A 15,747-nucleotide genomic window follows, 5' to 3' on the forward strand; every position below is an offset into this window, starting at 1 on the left:
TCCCATTTTTTTGGTAAAAAGGGTTTTCACGTGAAAAGGGAGAAGCGACTGAAAAGTGGAAAAGGGCAAAGAGGAAGAGCAAGAGAACAAGGGTTGAAGAAAGGAAAAGCTTGAAGCTAAAGGAGTTGCCGGATTAACTCAGGTAAGGGGGGTTTATCGTCGTTTAATGGGTATTATGGGTTAACATGTACTGGGTAGTGATAAACCATTGAATCGACTCTAATTAGAATGATGAATGCTGAAATTTGTGAACTTTTGGATGAATGAGATATGAGTATAATTGAAGAAAATTCGTAGGAATTGGATGTAATAAGATTAGAGATTGTGAAATTGACTGTGTATGATCTGTGTTAGACAATATGAATGAATGTTGTGTAAAAAAATTGGACTGTGGAAGGTTGGATCTGAGAAATCTCATAGCAGAGAAAACCCATAGCAGATCTGGAATTGTGGTTTCTGGTCATACGCGTATGGCACTAGGCAATACGCGTATGAGATGGCCTGGAGGGAAGGGATCTGGCGCTGATACGCGCCATACGCGTGTATTACGCGTAGCCTGTGAGTGGTACGCGTATGGGGTAAGGCCATACGCGTATGGAGGAAGAAGATGATATTTTAAACGTAGTTTCGTTTCTGTTGGTACGCGTATGGGAGAAGTGGTACGCGTAGCATACGCGTATGAGACAGGTAATACGCGTATGGGCTTGGCTAGGAAATGGGCCATACGCGTATGGGCATGAGGCATACGCGTATGGGCAGAAGTTGGATTTTTCTGAGCTGTTGTTGTGCAGTTTTTGGTCGTTTCCGCTGAGTGATGCAATTCAGTTGATGTATGATATAGTAGGGATCATTTCCCGTTGTTTTGAGCAGTATAGGTATTAGTAGAGTGTGTTAATACTGTGATTTATTATTTGGCATGATATGATATGATTCTGTGATAAACATGCTGATGATGTATGATGGTATGCATAATGCTGTGAATGTATCTGTTATGTATGCAATTGTGAATGGACTATCTATGGCTTAGAGTGTGAGCATATGTCTATCTTGGATTGTGTTGATGTTTGCATGCTAGGTGATTTAGCGTGTATAGCATGGCCTTTATGGTGGTAGCTAATTCCCATGGTGAGGAATTAGTGAGTGAGTTGTTGTGGATTGTTGTTGATGTTTGCATGCTAGGTGATTTAGCGTGCATAGCATGGCCTTTATGGTGGTAGCTAATTCCCATGGTGAGGAATTAGTGAGTGAGTCACTAGGTCTCAAATGAGTGGGACTAGTGAGCTTGGTAGCCGTATCTGGGTTTGATCAGTGAGGTTGAACTATGTGTTCACGAATAGTCGGTACCGCATGCATGGAGTCTCATTGCATAATGTATGTATGGCGTATAATATGAATGGATGTATTCCAATATTATACGTGTGTTTTGTGTTGGGTTGAGTATGGTTATGATTTTGAGTTGATGTTGTCGTTGCTGAATGTGTGATCTGATTAGGGTGATGAAATGTGTTAATTTACTTAGCATTACATGATATTTTATAATGCTTATTATATCGATTGAGGAACTCACCCTTACAACTATGTTTCAGGTAACGAGCAGTGATTGAGTAGAAGCTAGTGCTTGGAGTCTAGTGTAGTTCCTTAGTGGGTCATGCTCTGGTATATGTAACATCGGGACGGGATGTTTTACTTTGTTTTCATTGTTGGTTGAACAATTTTACATGTAATGTGTTACATGGTTCGAATGTTGTTAGATTTCTATCCGCTGCGAATTGTGCAATGTTTTATTTTGATTAATAAATGAGCATGACAAGTTATTTTGATGATTGGTGTGAAGTGTCAAGTGTGACACCCTGAAATTGCATATCTACTCTGATTTATATTTTGTTGTTTTAATTAATTATTGGGGTATTTTAGAAGGGTGTTACATTAGTGGTATCAGAGCATAGTCGGTCGAGTCGAGTCGTAATTATTCTGTTTCCCTGTATGTGATAGGTGTTGTGTAACCCTATCCGTACTTATTGTTTTAGCTTGTTGGGTTTTCAGAATAGAGATGGCTGGAAGAGGTAGAGACGATGCTGCGATTGCTGAGGCTCTGGGTATGCTAGCTGGAGTACTTGGAGGGAATCCGAATGTTTGGGGATTAGGAGCTGCTCGTCAACTGAGTGAGTTCCAGAAGAACAACCCTCCAATGTTCAAGGGAGCATACGATCCAGATGGTGCTCAGAAGTGGTTGAAGGAGATCGAGAGGATCTTCCGAGTGACTGAGTGTGCCGATAACCAGAAGGTCAGGTTCGGTACGCATATGCTGTCAGAGGAAGCAGATGATTGGTGGGTTGCTACCCGCACTGAGTTGGAAGCTGCTGGGAGTGCTGAGATCACTTGGGCGGTGTTCAGAGAGAGATTCCTGAGGAAGTACTTTCCAGAGGATGTTAGAGGAAAGAAAGAGATAGAGTTCTTAGAATTGAAACAGGGCAACCGGTCTGTTACTGAGTATGCTGCTAAGTTCACAGAGCTGTCGAAGTATTACACTCCCTATGATGAGGCTACTGGGGAATTTTCAAAATGTGTGAAGTTTGAGAACGGGTTACGTCCCGAGATCAAGCAGGCTATTGGGTATCAGCGGATTAGAGTGTTTTCTGACTTGGTCGACTGTTGCAGGATTTATGAACAGGATACCAAGGCCAGAGCGGAGAGCTATCAGCAGAGGGTTGATAGTAAAGGCAAGAATCAGAATGATCGTGGGAAACCGTATACAGTTGGCAAAGGTTTCCAGAGACAGAGTGGGATGAAGAGACCTAGTGGGGGAGACTCCAGTGCCCCTGCTAAGTGTTACAGATGTGGTCAGGCTGGACATCGTATCCATGAGTGTACCAGTGCTGAGAAGAAGTGTTTCAAGTGTGGCAAGGGTGGTCATTTGGCTGCAGAGTGCCGGTTGAAGACTATGACTTGTTTCAACTGTGGAGAGGTGGGCCATATCAGTCCACAGTGTCCTAAGCCGAAGAAAGAGAACCAGTCGGGAGGCAAGGTCTTTGCTTTATCGGGTTCTGAGACTTCTGCAGATGATCGTTTGATCCGAGGTACGTGTTATATTAATGGCTTTCCTCTTGTAGCTATTATTGACACAGGTGCGACTCATTCCTTTATATCTTTGGATTGTGCTGTGAAACTTAAATTAGAGATATCTGAGATGCATGGGGGTATGGTGATTGATACTCCTGCGAAGGGTTCAGTGACTACTACTTCAGTTTGTTTAAATTGTCTTTTGAGTATTTTTGGTAGAGACTTTGGGATGGACCTCGTGTGTCTTCCACTAGTGCAGATTGATGTTATCCTGGGTATGAACTGGTTGGTGTTTAACCGAGTTTATATCAACTGTTTTGATAAGACTGTGATCTTTCCTGAGATTGAGGAAGGAAAGAGTTTGTTTCTATCAGCAAGGCAGGTGAATGAGGCAGTAGCAGATGGGGCAGAGTTGTTTATGCTGTTAGCGACTTTGGAGGCTAAAGATAAACTGGTGATTTGCGATCTAGCCGTGGTGTGTGATTTTCCTGATGTGTTTCCTGAAGAAGTGAATGAATTACCACCAGAGCGTGAAGTTGAGTTCTCGATTGATTTGGTACCTGGTACTAGGCCGATATCGATGGCTCCGTACCGTATGTCCGCTGTTGAGTTAACTGAGTTGAAGAGTCAGCTGGAAGATCTCTTGGATAAGAAATTTATTCGTCCGAGTGTGTCACCGTGGGGCGCACCAGTGTTATTGGTTAAGAAGAAAGAAGGTACTATGAGGTTGTGTGTGGACTACAGGCAACTGAATAAAGTGACGATCAAGAATCGGTATCCTTTGCCGAGGATTGATGATTTGATGGATCAGTTGGTTGGTGCGAGTGTCTTCAGCAAAATAGATTTGAGATCGGGGTATCATCAGATACGTGTGAAAACTGAGGATATTCAGAAGACTGCTTTCAGAACAAGGTATGGACATTATGAGTATTCTGTAATGCCTTTTGGTGTGACTAATGCGCCTGGGGTATTTATGGAGTATATGAATAGGATTTTCCATCAGTATCTAGACAAGTTTGTTGTGGTGTTTATTGACGATATTTTGGTGTATTCGAAATCTGAAGAAGAGCATGCTGAACATTTGAGAGTGGTTTTAGGAGTTCTACGAGAAAAGAAGTTATTTGCCAAACTGTCCAAGTGTGAATTTTGGTTAGAAGAGGTTAGTTTCCTTGGTCATGTGGTTTCAAGAGGTGGTGTTGTTGTTGATCCTTCTAAGATAGAAGCGGTATCTAAGTGGGAAGCTCCGAAGTCAGTTTTTGAGATAAGGAGTTTTCTTGGACTTGCAGGTTATTATAGGAAATTCATTGAGGGATTTTCTAAGTTGGCGTTACCGTTGACGATGTTGACTAGAAAGGGGCAAGCGTTTGTTTGGGACTCAAAATGTGAAGAAGGTTTCCAAGAGTTAAAGAGAAGGTTAACTACTGCTCCTATTCTGATATTACCAAGTCCGTTGGAACCATTTGAGGTTTACTGTGATGCTTCATTGTTGGGTTTGGGTGGTGTTTTGATGCAGAATAAGCAGGTTGTAGCTTATGCTTCGAGACAACTGAAGGTTCACGAGAGGAACTATCCGACACACGATTTAGAGTTGGCAGTTGTGGTATTTGTTCTGAAGTTATGGAGGCATTACTTGTACGGGTCAAGATTTGAGGTTTTCAGTGACCATAAAAGTTTAAAGTATTTGTTTGATCAGAAAGAGCTGAATATGAGACAGAGGAGATGGTTAGAGTTTCTGAAGGATTATGACTTTGGTTTGAATTACCATCCGGGTAAAGCAAACGTAGTGGCTGATGCATTGAGTCGGAAATCATTGCATATGTCTATGTTAATGGTTAAGGAATTGGATTTAATTGAGCAGTTTAGAGACTTGAGTTTGGTGTGTGAGAGTACTCACAATAGTGTTAAATTGGGAATGTTGAAGTTAACGAGTGGTATTCTGGATGAGATTAGAGAGGGTCAGAAATCCGATGTGCTTTTGGTTGATAAGTTGACTCTAGTGAATCAAGGTCAAGGTGGTGAATTCAGAGTTGATGAGAATGGTGTTTTGAAATTTGGTAATCGGGTGTGTATTCCGGATGTTACCGAACTTAAGAAGAGTATTCTTGAGGAAGGATATCGTAGTGGCCTGAGTATTCATCCTGGGGCTACGAAGATGTATCATGATTTGAAACAGTTATTTTGGTGGCCGGGAATGAAAAGAGAAATTGCGAGTTTTGTTTATTCTTGTTTGACTTGTCAGAAGTCAAAGATTGAGCATCAGAAGCCGTCTGGGCTAATGCAACCGTTGGCTATTCCAGAGTGGAAGTGGGATAGTATCAGTATGGATTTTGTTTCTGGTTTACCGAGGACAATTAAGAATTTTGAAGCTATTTGGGTGATTGTTGACAGATTGACAAAATCGGCTCATTTCATTCCGATCAGAATGGATTATCCGTTAGAGAGATTAGCTGAGTTGTATATTGAGAAAATTGTAAGTTTGCATGGTATTCCATCAAGTATTGTTTCGGACAGAGATCCTAGATTTACATCGAAATTCTGGGAAGGTTTGCAGAGGGCTTTGGGAACTAAGCTGAGATTGAGTTCTGCATATCATCCGCAGACTGATGGTCAGACTGAGAGGACGATGCAGTCACTGGAGGATCTTTTGAGGGCTTGTGTTTTGGAAAAGGGAGGTGCTTGGGATTGTTATTTACCTTTGATTGAGTTTACCTACAACAATAGTTTTCATTCGAGCATTGGTATGGCACCGTTTGAAGCTTTGTATGGTAGGAGATGTCGGACACCTTTATGTTGGTATGAGTCCGGTGAGAGTGCGGTGGTTGGACCGGAGATTGTTCAACAAACTACGGAAAAGATTAAGATGATTCAGGAGAAAATGAGGATTGCTCAGAGTCGTCAGAAGAGTTATCACGACAAGAGGAGGAGGTCACTTGAGTTTCTAGAGGGAGATCATGTGTTTCTTCGTGTTACTCCGATAACTGGGGTTGGTCGAGCTTTGAAGTCGAAGAAGTTGACACCTCGATTTATTGGTCCTTATCAGATTTTGGAGAGGATAGGGGAGGTAGCCTATCGTATCGCTTTACCGCCGTCACTTGCGAATTTGCATGAGGTTTTTCATGTGTCTCAGTTGAGGAGGTACATTCCTGATCCGTCGCATGTGGTCCAAGTAGATGATGTACAGGTGAGAGATAACCTGACTGTTGAAACATCACCTATGAGGATCGAGGATCGAGAGTTGAAGCAGTTGCGGGGTAAAGAGATTGCTTTGGTAAAGGTAGCTTGGGGAGGACCAGCGGGTGGCAATGTGACTTGGGAACTTGAGAGCCAGATGAAGGAGTCTTATCCAGAGTTATTTGCTTGAGGTATGTTTTCGAGGACGAAAACTCTTTTAGTGGGGGAGAGTTGTAACACCCCGATAAAAATATGATAATTATTTAATTTAAGTTAATAGTATATTTATTAATTTAATTAAATAATTGGATTATTATTGGAATATAAAGTTGGAATCAGTAAAAAGTCCCATTTTTTTGGTAAAAAGGGTTTTCACGTGAAAAGGGAGAAGCGACTGAAAAGTGGAAAAGGGCAAAGAGGAAGAGCAAGAGAACAAGGGTCGAAGAAAGGAAAAGCTTGAAGCTAAAGGAGTTGCCGGATTAACTCAGGTAAGGGGGTTTATCGTCGTTTAATGGGTATTATGGGTTAACATGTACTGGGTAGTGATAAACCATTGAATCGACTCTAATTAGAATGATGAATGCTGAAATTTGTGAACTTTTGGATGAATGAGATATGAGTATAATTGAAGAAAATTCGGAGGAATTGGATGTAATAAGATTAGAGATTGTGAAATTGACTGTGTATGATCTGTGTTAGACAATATGAATGAATGTTGTGTAAAAAAATTGGACTGTGGAAGGTTGGATCTGAGAAATCTCGTAGCAGAGAAAACCCATAGCAGATCTGGAATTGTGGTTTCTGGTCATACGCGTATGGCACTAGGCAATACGCGTATGAGATGGCCTGGAGGGAAGGGATCTGGCGCTGATACGCGCCATACGCGTGTATTACGCGTAGCCTGTGAGTGGTACGCGTATGGGGTAAGGCCATACGCGTATAGAGAAAGAAGATGATGTTTTAAACGTAGTTTCGTTTCTGTTGGTACGCGTATGTGTTGATGTTTGCATGCTAGGTGATTTAGCGTGTATAGCATGGCCTTTATGGTGGTAGCTAATTCCCATGGTGAGGAATTAGTGAGTGAGTTGTTGTGGATTGTTGTTGATGTTTGCATGCTAGGTGATTTAGCGTGCATAGCATGGCCTTTATGGTGGTAGCTAATTCCCATGGTGAGGAATTAGTGAGTGAGTCACTAGGTCTCAAATGAGTGGGACTAGTGAGCTTGATAGTCGTATCTGGGTTTGATCGGTGAGGTTGAACTATGTGTTCACGAATAGTCGGTACCGCATGCATGGAGTCTCATTGCATAATGTATGTATGGCGTATAATATGAATGGATGTATTCCAATATTATACGTGTGTTTTGTGTTGGGTTGAGTATGGTTATGATTTTGAGTTGATGTTGTCGTTGCTGAATGTGTGAACTGATTAGGGTGATGAAATGTGTTAATTTACTTAGCATTATATGATATTTTATAATGCTTATTATATCGATTGAGGAACTCACCCTTACAACTATGTTTCAGGTAACGAGCAGTGATTGAGTAGAAGCTAGTGCTTGGAGTCTAGTGTAGTTCCTTAGTGGGTCATGCTCTGGTATATGTAACATCGGGACAGGATGTTTTACTTTGTTTTCATTGTTGGTTGTTGAACAATTTTACATGTAATGTGTTACATGGTTCGAATGTTGTTAGATTTCTATCCGCTGCGAATTGTGCAATGTTTTATTTTGATTAATAAATGAGCATGACAAGTTATTTTGATGATTGGTGTGAAGTGTCAAGTGTGACACCCTGAAATTGCATATCTACTCTGATTTATATTTTGTTGTTTTAATTAATTATTGGGGTATTTTAGAAGGGTGTTACAGCAGGCATCTCTTGTATTGCTTTGACTTTGGCAGGATCAACTTCAATACCTCTTTCGCTGACAATAAAGCCCAATAACTTGCCGGAACGGACTCCAAATGTACACTTGTTCGGATTCAGGTGGAGTTTGTACTTCCTCAAACGCTGGAAAAGCTTCAACAAGTGTTCTACATGCTCAACTTCCGTTTTCGACTTCGCAATCATATCATCAACATACACCTCGATCTCTTTGTGCATCATGTCATGAAACAAGGTAGTCATAGCACGTTGATACGTGGCTCTGGCATTCTTCAAACCGAAGGGCATCACTCGATAACAGAATGTTCCCCAAGGTGTGATGAATGTTGTCTTCTCCATATCCTCGGGTGCCATTTTAATCTGATTATAACCGGAAAATCCATCCATAAACGAAAAGACATTGAATTTAGCCGTATGGTCTACCAACATATCAATGTGTGGTAGCGGAAAATCATCTTTTGGACTAGCTTTATTCAAGTCACGGTAATCCACACACAATCGGAATTTTCCATCTTTCTTAGGTACAGGCACAATATTGGCCACCCATTGAGGATATGTAGAAGTCACCAGAAATCCCGCCTCAATTTGCTTTTGAACTTCTTCTTTAATCTTCACTGCTATATCAGGATGAGTTCTTCTGAGCTTCTACTTCACAGGTACACACTCAGGTTTCAATGGCAAGAAATGTTGCACGATATCAGTATCCAGAGCAGGCATGTCTTCATATGACCAGGCAAAGACGTCGACATATTTGTAGCGGGGTATTCGTTACCATTAGAGATATTGACTAAATCTAAGGTAAACCATACAAGTCGAGTCGCCACCGCACTTCTATTTATCCAAAGGAATGGTTAGAAAGCGAACAAAAAACTAAAAGTTTTATCAAATCAAAAACTAGTAAAAATGTTAGAGATTGGGGTAAGGTGGTTGGTTATCCAATGGGAAGGTTTTAAGCATCCAAAACATCCTAGGTACTCCTAGGGAGCCCTTTTCACATTTGTTGTAAGGTCGGTATTTTGTGAAAATTTGTTTGTGCAAACATGATTGAAGAGGTGAGAAGAGAATATACAAGTTATTTACATTTTTTGTGTTTGGATGGATAAACCCATTGCCTACGTACCATCTTAAAAGAAAGATTAGGATCAAAACCTCGTAGTTCGTGGTAAAAATTTCAAAATGAGTTGGTGAATTGATTGGTCCAAAAGCCTTAAGGTCTTTTGTTATCCAAGGGAGAAAACTCAACCTAAAACCACAAATACACCATGTGAGGATAGCTTCAACATGCTAGTGAGGGGTTAACCTTATAATAAGCATGGAAGACTCATTGTCCATCACTAAGGATAAAGGTGAGTATTATATCTACCTCAAGGATAACTCAAACCTAATAGCTAAAGGTTATGAAAAGTTTTTGATTAAGAAAGTGGCCATTGAAACCACAAAAAGTATTTGAATGAGTTGTATTTACCAATGAAAAGTATTTACAAAATATGGTCAAAGTTGATTTAAAGGTTCAATTCAAAATAAGTGTTATGAAAAAGTTTGAAAATCAAAAGCATAAGGCTTAGGTTTCTAATGTTTGAAAACAAATGTTAAATATTTGCACAAACGTTTTGGCTTGGGTTAGAATGGAGGGAAGAAGAAGAATGGCTAAAGTCCTAATCATACAGAGATGAGGGGTAAGAAACAAGACCACAAATGGAGTTCCTCTCTTGAGATCATATTGATGATCCAAGTAGCTCCCATCCTTTGGAATATGCAAGCAAAATAATAGTAAGCTCAAGCAATCAACATAATCAAACAAGCTCTTAGAAGATCCCCAATTCCTCTTGTATCTTTCACTTTGGATGAACATGGCAATAGTTCTTCAAGTTGGCTCAAATAGGATTCCCTAGCACAAAAGCACACACATCAAAAAGTTCTATGAAGTAAATCAAGAATGGACAAGAGTGGGTTTAGAGATTTGGTTCTTCTAATCCATCTTCAACATTTAGGTCCTTTTACTCCAATTTGCATAGGGAAGGTCCTAGAAACTAAGTCCATTTGTCCATTTCTTTGCATTTGGTACACAACAAACAAAACAAAACACAAGCACAGTAATATATACATAATTATATGCTCAAGTGAGCAAAAGGCAAATTGCATTAACATAAACATGTGCTCAAATGAGCAAAGGAAAAAAGCAAATGAATAATATGTACAAGAATAGTAAATTGCATAAAAACAAAGTGCAAGAAGTAAATGTTAATGGTTAATGGTTAATGGTTAATGTTAATAGTTAGTGTGCCATAAGGAAAATTTAGCGTTATGTTAAGCAATCGTAATTGGACTTATGTAGAAGTCACAACTATCTGAGGTCGATCAATAATAATGTAGGCAATAACACAAGTTAGAGGTCTTGATTAGTGAATCAAACTCCAACAACTTGTCATGCCAAAAAGAAGATGAGAAATGCTCTTGTATTGATTTAGGTCCTTTGCATGATTTAGGAAGCAATCTATCCTTAATGCAAAGCCATTCACTTGATCCATGATCAAGATGAATTAGATTTGAATCAAGGAAGATTAAACCTCCATGTATCAATGCTAACCATCAACCTTTAACTCATTGGTCAACAAGAAGAAAAAAGAAGAAGAAGATGATGAAGAATTAAAGTGCATTAATGGAAATGGTATGTACTAATCAACAAGTGTTAACCAAAGATAGAGGAGATCAAGGTCAAACAATAGAAAACAGAAGCAAAATGAGAATTAGAAGTCAAGAAACAAATAAAATATTTTTGGCATTTTTAATATTTAAAATAAAACTTGAATTAAAATAATAAAGAAAGGTCAAACTTCAAATTCACTTCAAATCAACTTTGAAAAGTCCAAGTGAATTATCCCAAGTTCAACTTGTTTGACAAAAAATTTCAGCATTTTTAAAAGTCAGAAACTATTTTAAATCAATTAAAAATGCATAAAAATAACCTAATTGAACTAAAATCTCAAATAAATTAATAAATTGATGAGAATATTTTTCATAGATCTATCATCATTCAAAGAGGTTGGAAAAATATTTTTGTATTTTTTGAATATCAAAAACTATTTTAAATAAATTAAAAATAACGAGAAAAGAGAAAATTACTAAAAAATATTAAATGATAAAATAAAAAATATTAAAAATCATTTTTAGAAAGTAGAAATTAAAAGGAGAAGAAAGAAATTGGTCCCATAATTTTTGGACCAATAATGAGAGAGATATGAATTTTAGAAATAAAATGGAATTAAAAGAAATAAAAGAAATTAAAATCAGAAATTAGAAAATAGGAAAAAGCGTGAGCCATTGGATCTGAGCTCATTAATTGAGCTAGCAGATCAAAGAGTCCACACGCACGCGCCTACCATGTTCCTTAGTCAATGCATTACATGTGGCATTATGGAAAGTCATAACATGGCACGGTTAGGATTAGATCTGGAAAAACAAATGGAAGGCCCTGATTGAATCTGGAGAACAGACGGTGGTCAGCGCCACCGTCTTCTCCGGCCAGCTCCGACGAGGTTCAAAATTTGCAGGGGAAAAAATGTTAACCAAAATGCATGATCCAGGTATCATTTGAAAGCTGGGGTGATGTACATCACCCCTGTACCACTCAATTCCATTCTAGATCTCTAGATTGAGAGAAATCAGAAGTGGAAATTCTGTGATGTTCAAGTGAACTTAATGATTTTTAAAAATTGAAAGCATAGCAATGTTGCCTCTATGTAGAGGACTTCATATCACACAAGAACAAAGCAAATAGAGCAATATACAAGCTGGTTCGAAGCAAATAACAGTTGAAGTAAACCTTTGAATTGCAAGGATTTGAGTTAAGATCTTTGGATTCTTTTGGAAATAGTTAACACTATGGATCAAGTAGAGAAGGTTTAGGAACTTTGAGATCTGAAGATTGATCAAAGAAATCAAAATTCAGATCTGAAAAATTGGAAGAGAAATGAGATAGTTCCTTTGGTGATGGCTAGGATTTCAATTCAGCAGCAATTGGGGCGCCTTCAGGTTGCTAAACTGAGAGGCCAAGGCATTGTACTTATAGCTGAAGCAATGCTGAATGCATGAATCAAAACTTGCATGAATGGAAAGGGCCTCCATGCATAGGCCTGTACAGGCACGTGGAGGGCCCAATTCCAACTGGAAATGAAAGCTTATGCATGATGTAAGTAGAATGGACGTGCAGATTGGATTATATGAGCTCATGCATGGCAATTGAAATGATTTTCACAAAATGCACTATTACATTGAAGTCTTCGAAAATGCCATGTCCAAAATTAAAATGCAACCTTATGAGTAATGGTTGGAAAGCTTATTGCATAAGGAACAAATGGTATGTTGATCAAAACTCCATTTGGGCCTTGGAAATTAATGAAAATTGAACTTGAAGTGTAGGGTGCAAAACATGCATATGTGGAATTTTCAAATTTGGCCAAAGTTCAAGCCCTTCTGTCTCAATGATGCAAGCTCCAAATGATACAACCTTCAACATGAAAGTTGTATATATTTTCAAGACAATCAATTTGGACTTACATTTTGCATCATTTGGGTTTTTGATGAAGAAGTTATGGGCACTTGAAGTTGATCTTTTTCACATTTCAATGCATTTGGTCCAAAGTGACCTATAATGTTTTGCATTATCATATGTATTTCTTTTGAGATTTTGCAATTTTTCTCAATATAACATTTGAAGTAGACATATTAATCTTTCCAATTCATTATATCTCACCTCAAAATCATGAAAAATGAAGGACTTATGTCCTTGGGAAGTTGACCCAAAATTAGGGTTTCAGTCAAAATGACCTATAATGTCTTGGAATGGATGATGACCTTCCAAGCTTCAAATCAAATTTTGATGAACATGAAAGTTGTTCATATGGTCCTTAAGAACATTTTTTCTCTTGGGGTCATCTCCATTTTACAAACACATAAAAATTTAGGTCTCAGTGTACTTCAAAATAGTCAGATGAATTGACTGATCAACTTCTCAAGTCCAAAACTCATATCTTGATGAATTGATGATTGAGGACACTCAAATAAGTTCAAATATGAATTAAATGATGAATTAAAGAACTTCCCTTGATTGCATTTGACCATGGGTTGAGGTTGCTTCATGAGCAAGGCATAGTTGATGGACAGATGAATTAGGGTTTCCTTGGGAAACAAACCTCAAACCCTTTGATTTGATTTGATTTGATCAAAATGATGAATTGAGATACTTAGGAAACATATTTTATGGATGAGAGCTTTGAGAAACCATAGCCATGTTTGCCAGCATCTTCTCTTGGCCATATCAATGCACATAGGATCTCCTAGGAGCTTTAGACCTTGTGACTGCTCAAGCTACCAACAAGAGATGTTAGTGACATATTTTTGTGCATTTGGTTAGTAGATCAAATGAGAAAAGCAATAATATACAATTCAAGCATGCTTGGTGATCTCAAACCAACTCACAAGAGGTCCCACCCAAAGGTAAGGAGCCAAGATGCTTATGATCCTTGAGGCAATGTAAATGCAATGCTATAATGCCATGAGGGATCTTAGGGTCAAAATTAGGATCTTACAATATTCTCGAAGCAACTCAATCAACCCCTTCTTAACAGACTCTTCAAGGAGTGCCCCAATCTTTACTTCACGAATGCAATCTTCAGACCCCAAGTTGATTGTTTCCAGATTCTTAAGATGTGGCTGAATGATCTTCTCTTCATGCTCCATCAGACGGGTAATCTCATCAGGAATCTCTTCAACATCATCTTCTTTTGCCTCGAATACAGGGAACTCAAAGTTGGGAGATGGTGCTGGATCATTATGTTTAATGGGTTTGATTAACCTGCATAATGATTTTGAGTATAAAAGAGATTTCAGAATTCAAACAAAGAAAATCATTATGCAGATGAAAGATTGATTTTATTCTCTTTTTATGGTTTTATAGTGATCACCAATTTCATGCAAAAAGCAAAAAGGAAAAATAATTTTGGAAAAATAAACATTTAACATGTGATTATTGAATGAATATCATTGTATTACTCAAATTATGCCAACAATGTCTTCACTTCTCCTTTTGGCATGGGAGAAGGGTTTTTGAACAAAATGAACACATTACATTGACTTATGGATAACTGTTGGAACATCAACAGCGACCCAATTATTGCAGATTCCTCCGGGTACGACAAAGTTGCCAAGGTCTTCCTCTTCCTCATCTTCAACAATGGCAGCGGCTTCCTGATCTTCAACGGTGTGGATGAAACCTCCACTCTGGAACAACCCACGATCATTGGAAACACCAGAAGAATACCCTATGCCAGCTCGGGACTTGTTATCTTCCATCTTGATCATTTTCCCCAAACCAGTAGTTGCACCATGCTCAATGGCCAACTCTGCATCATTATAGGAGACAAATGAAGAAAGTCCTTTTCTTGAAGGCTCAGCAAAAGATAAGGCTTGGAATAGAGTCCCAACCTCATTCTCAGCATCAATATAGGAGAAGGAAGATAAGTTACTGACCAAGAGAGCCTTCTCTCCCCCTATCACCACCAACTTCTTGTTCTTCACGAACTTCAACTTTTGGTGTATGGTGGATGTCACGGCGCCTGCCTCGTGAATCCATGGTCTGCCAAGAAAACAACTATAAGACGGATGAATATCCATGACCTAGAAAGTGATCTGGAAGTCACTAGGTCCAATCTTGATCGGGAGTTCTAATTCGTCGATCACAGTTTTACGTGATCCATCAAACGCCTTCACAACCACTCCACTCTGCCTCATGGGAGGCCCCTGATACGAAAGTTTGGCAAGAGTGGATTTCGGCAATACATTTAGTGATGACCCTGTGTCCACCAACACATTGGACAAGGCGTCATCCTTACAGTTCATAGATATATGTAAGGCCAAATTATGGTCTTTTCCCTCCTCGGGAAGATAAGCATCACACAAGCTCAAATTGTTACAAGCGGTTATATTTGCAACAATGCTATCAAACTGCTCGATTGTGACATCGTGATCCACGTATGCCACGTCCAACACCCTCTACAAAGCTTCGCAGTGTGGCTCGGAATTCATCAACAAAGATAAGACAAATATCTTTGATGGAGTTTGAAGCAGTTGATCAACAACATTATATTCACTCCTTTTGATGAGCCTCAATATCTCATCACCATCCTCTTTCAGAATGCCAGACTGGCCAACCAGGATAAGAGTATTATTATTCTTAACAACAACAGGGTCAACACCCTTAACAGCAGGAACAAAATTATTTGGAGAAGAAGTCCCCACGGGACCGACAGGATTAACAGCAGTTCTCTTCATGACATCTTCAAGGGATTTCGGCTGAGCCGAGAAAACACAACCACTACGGGTCACACCACTAACATATGAAATGCTCACCACAGACGTTGAGGGAAACGACACCTCCTTTCCATCCTCTAGCATCACATCGTTATATCGGTAGGGAACAACTTTGTCTGATACATATGGGACAGGGCCCGCTGGCTTAATCACAAGAGCTGGCGATACCTTCTTCTTGCTTCCATCATACTTGATAACGACAAGCTCATGAATTTTAAACACGGGGGTGATAACATCAACTTCATCCTCATTACGATTCTGA

This window comes from Lathyrus oleraceus, chromosome 3 (genome assembly GCF_024323335.1).
Source record: "Lathyrus oleraceus cultivar Zhongwan6 chromosome 3, CAAS_Psat_ZW6_1.0, whole genome shotgun sequence".
In the NCBI taxonomy this organism is placed as follows: Eukaryota; Viridiplantae; Streptophyta; class Magnoliopsida; order Fabales; family Fabaceae; genus Lathyrus; species Lathyrus oleraceus.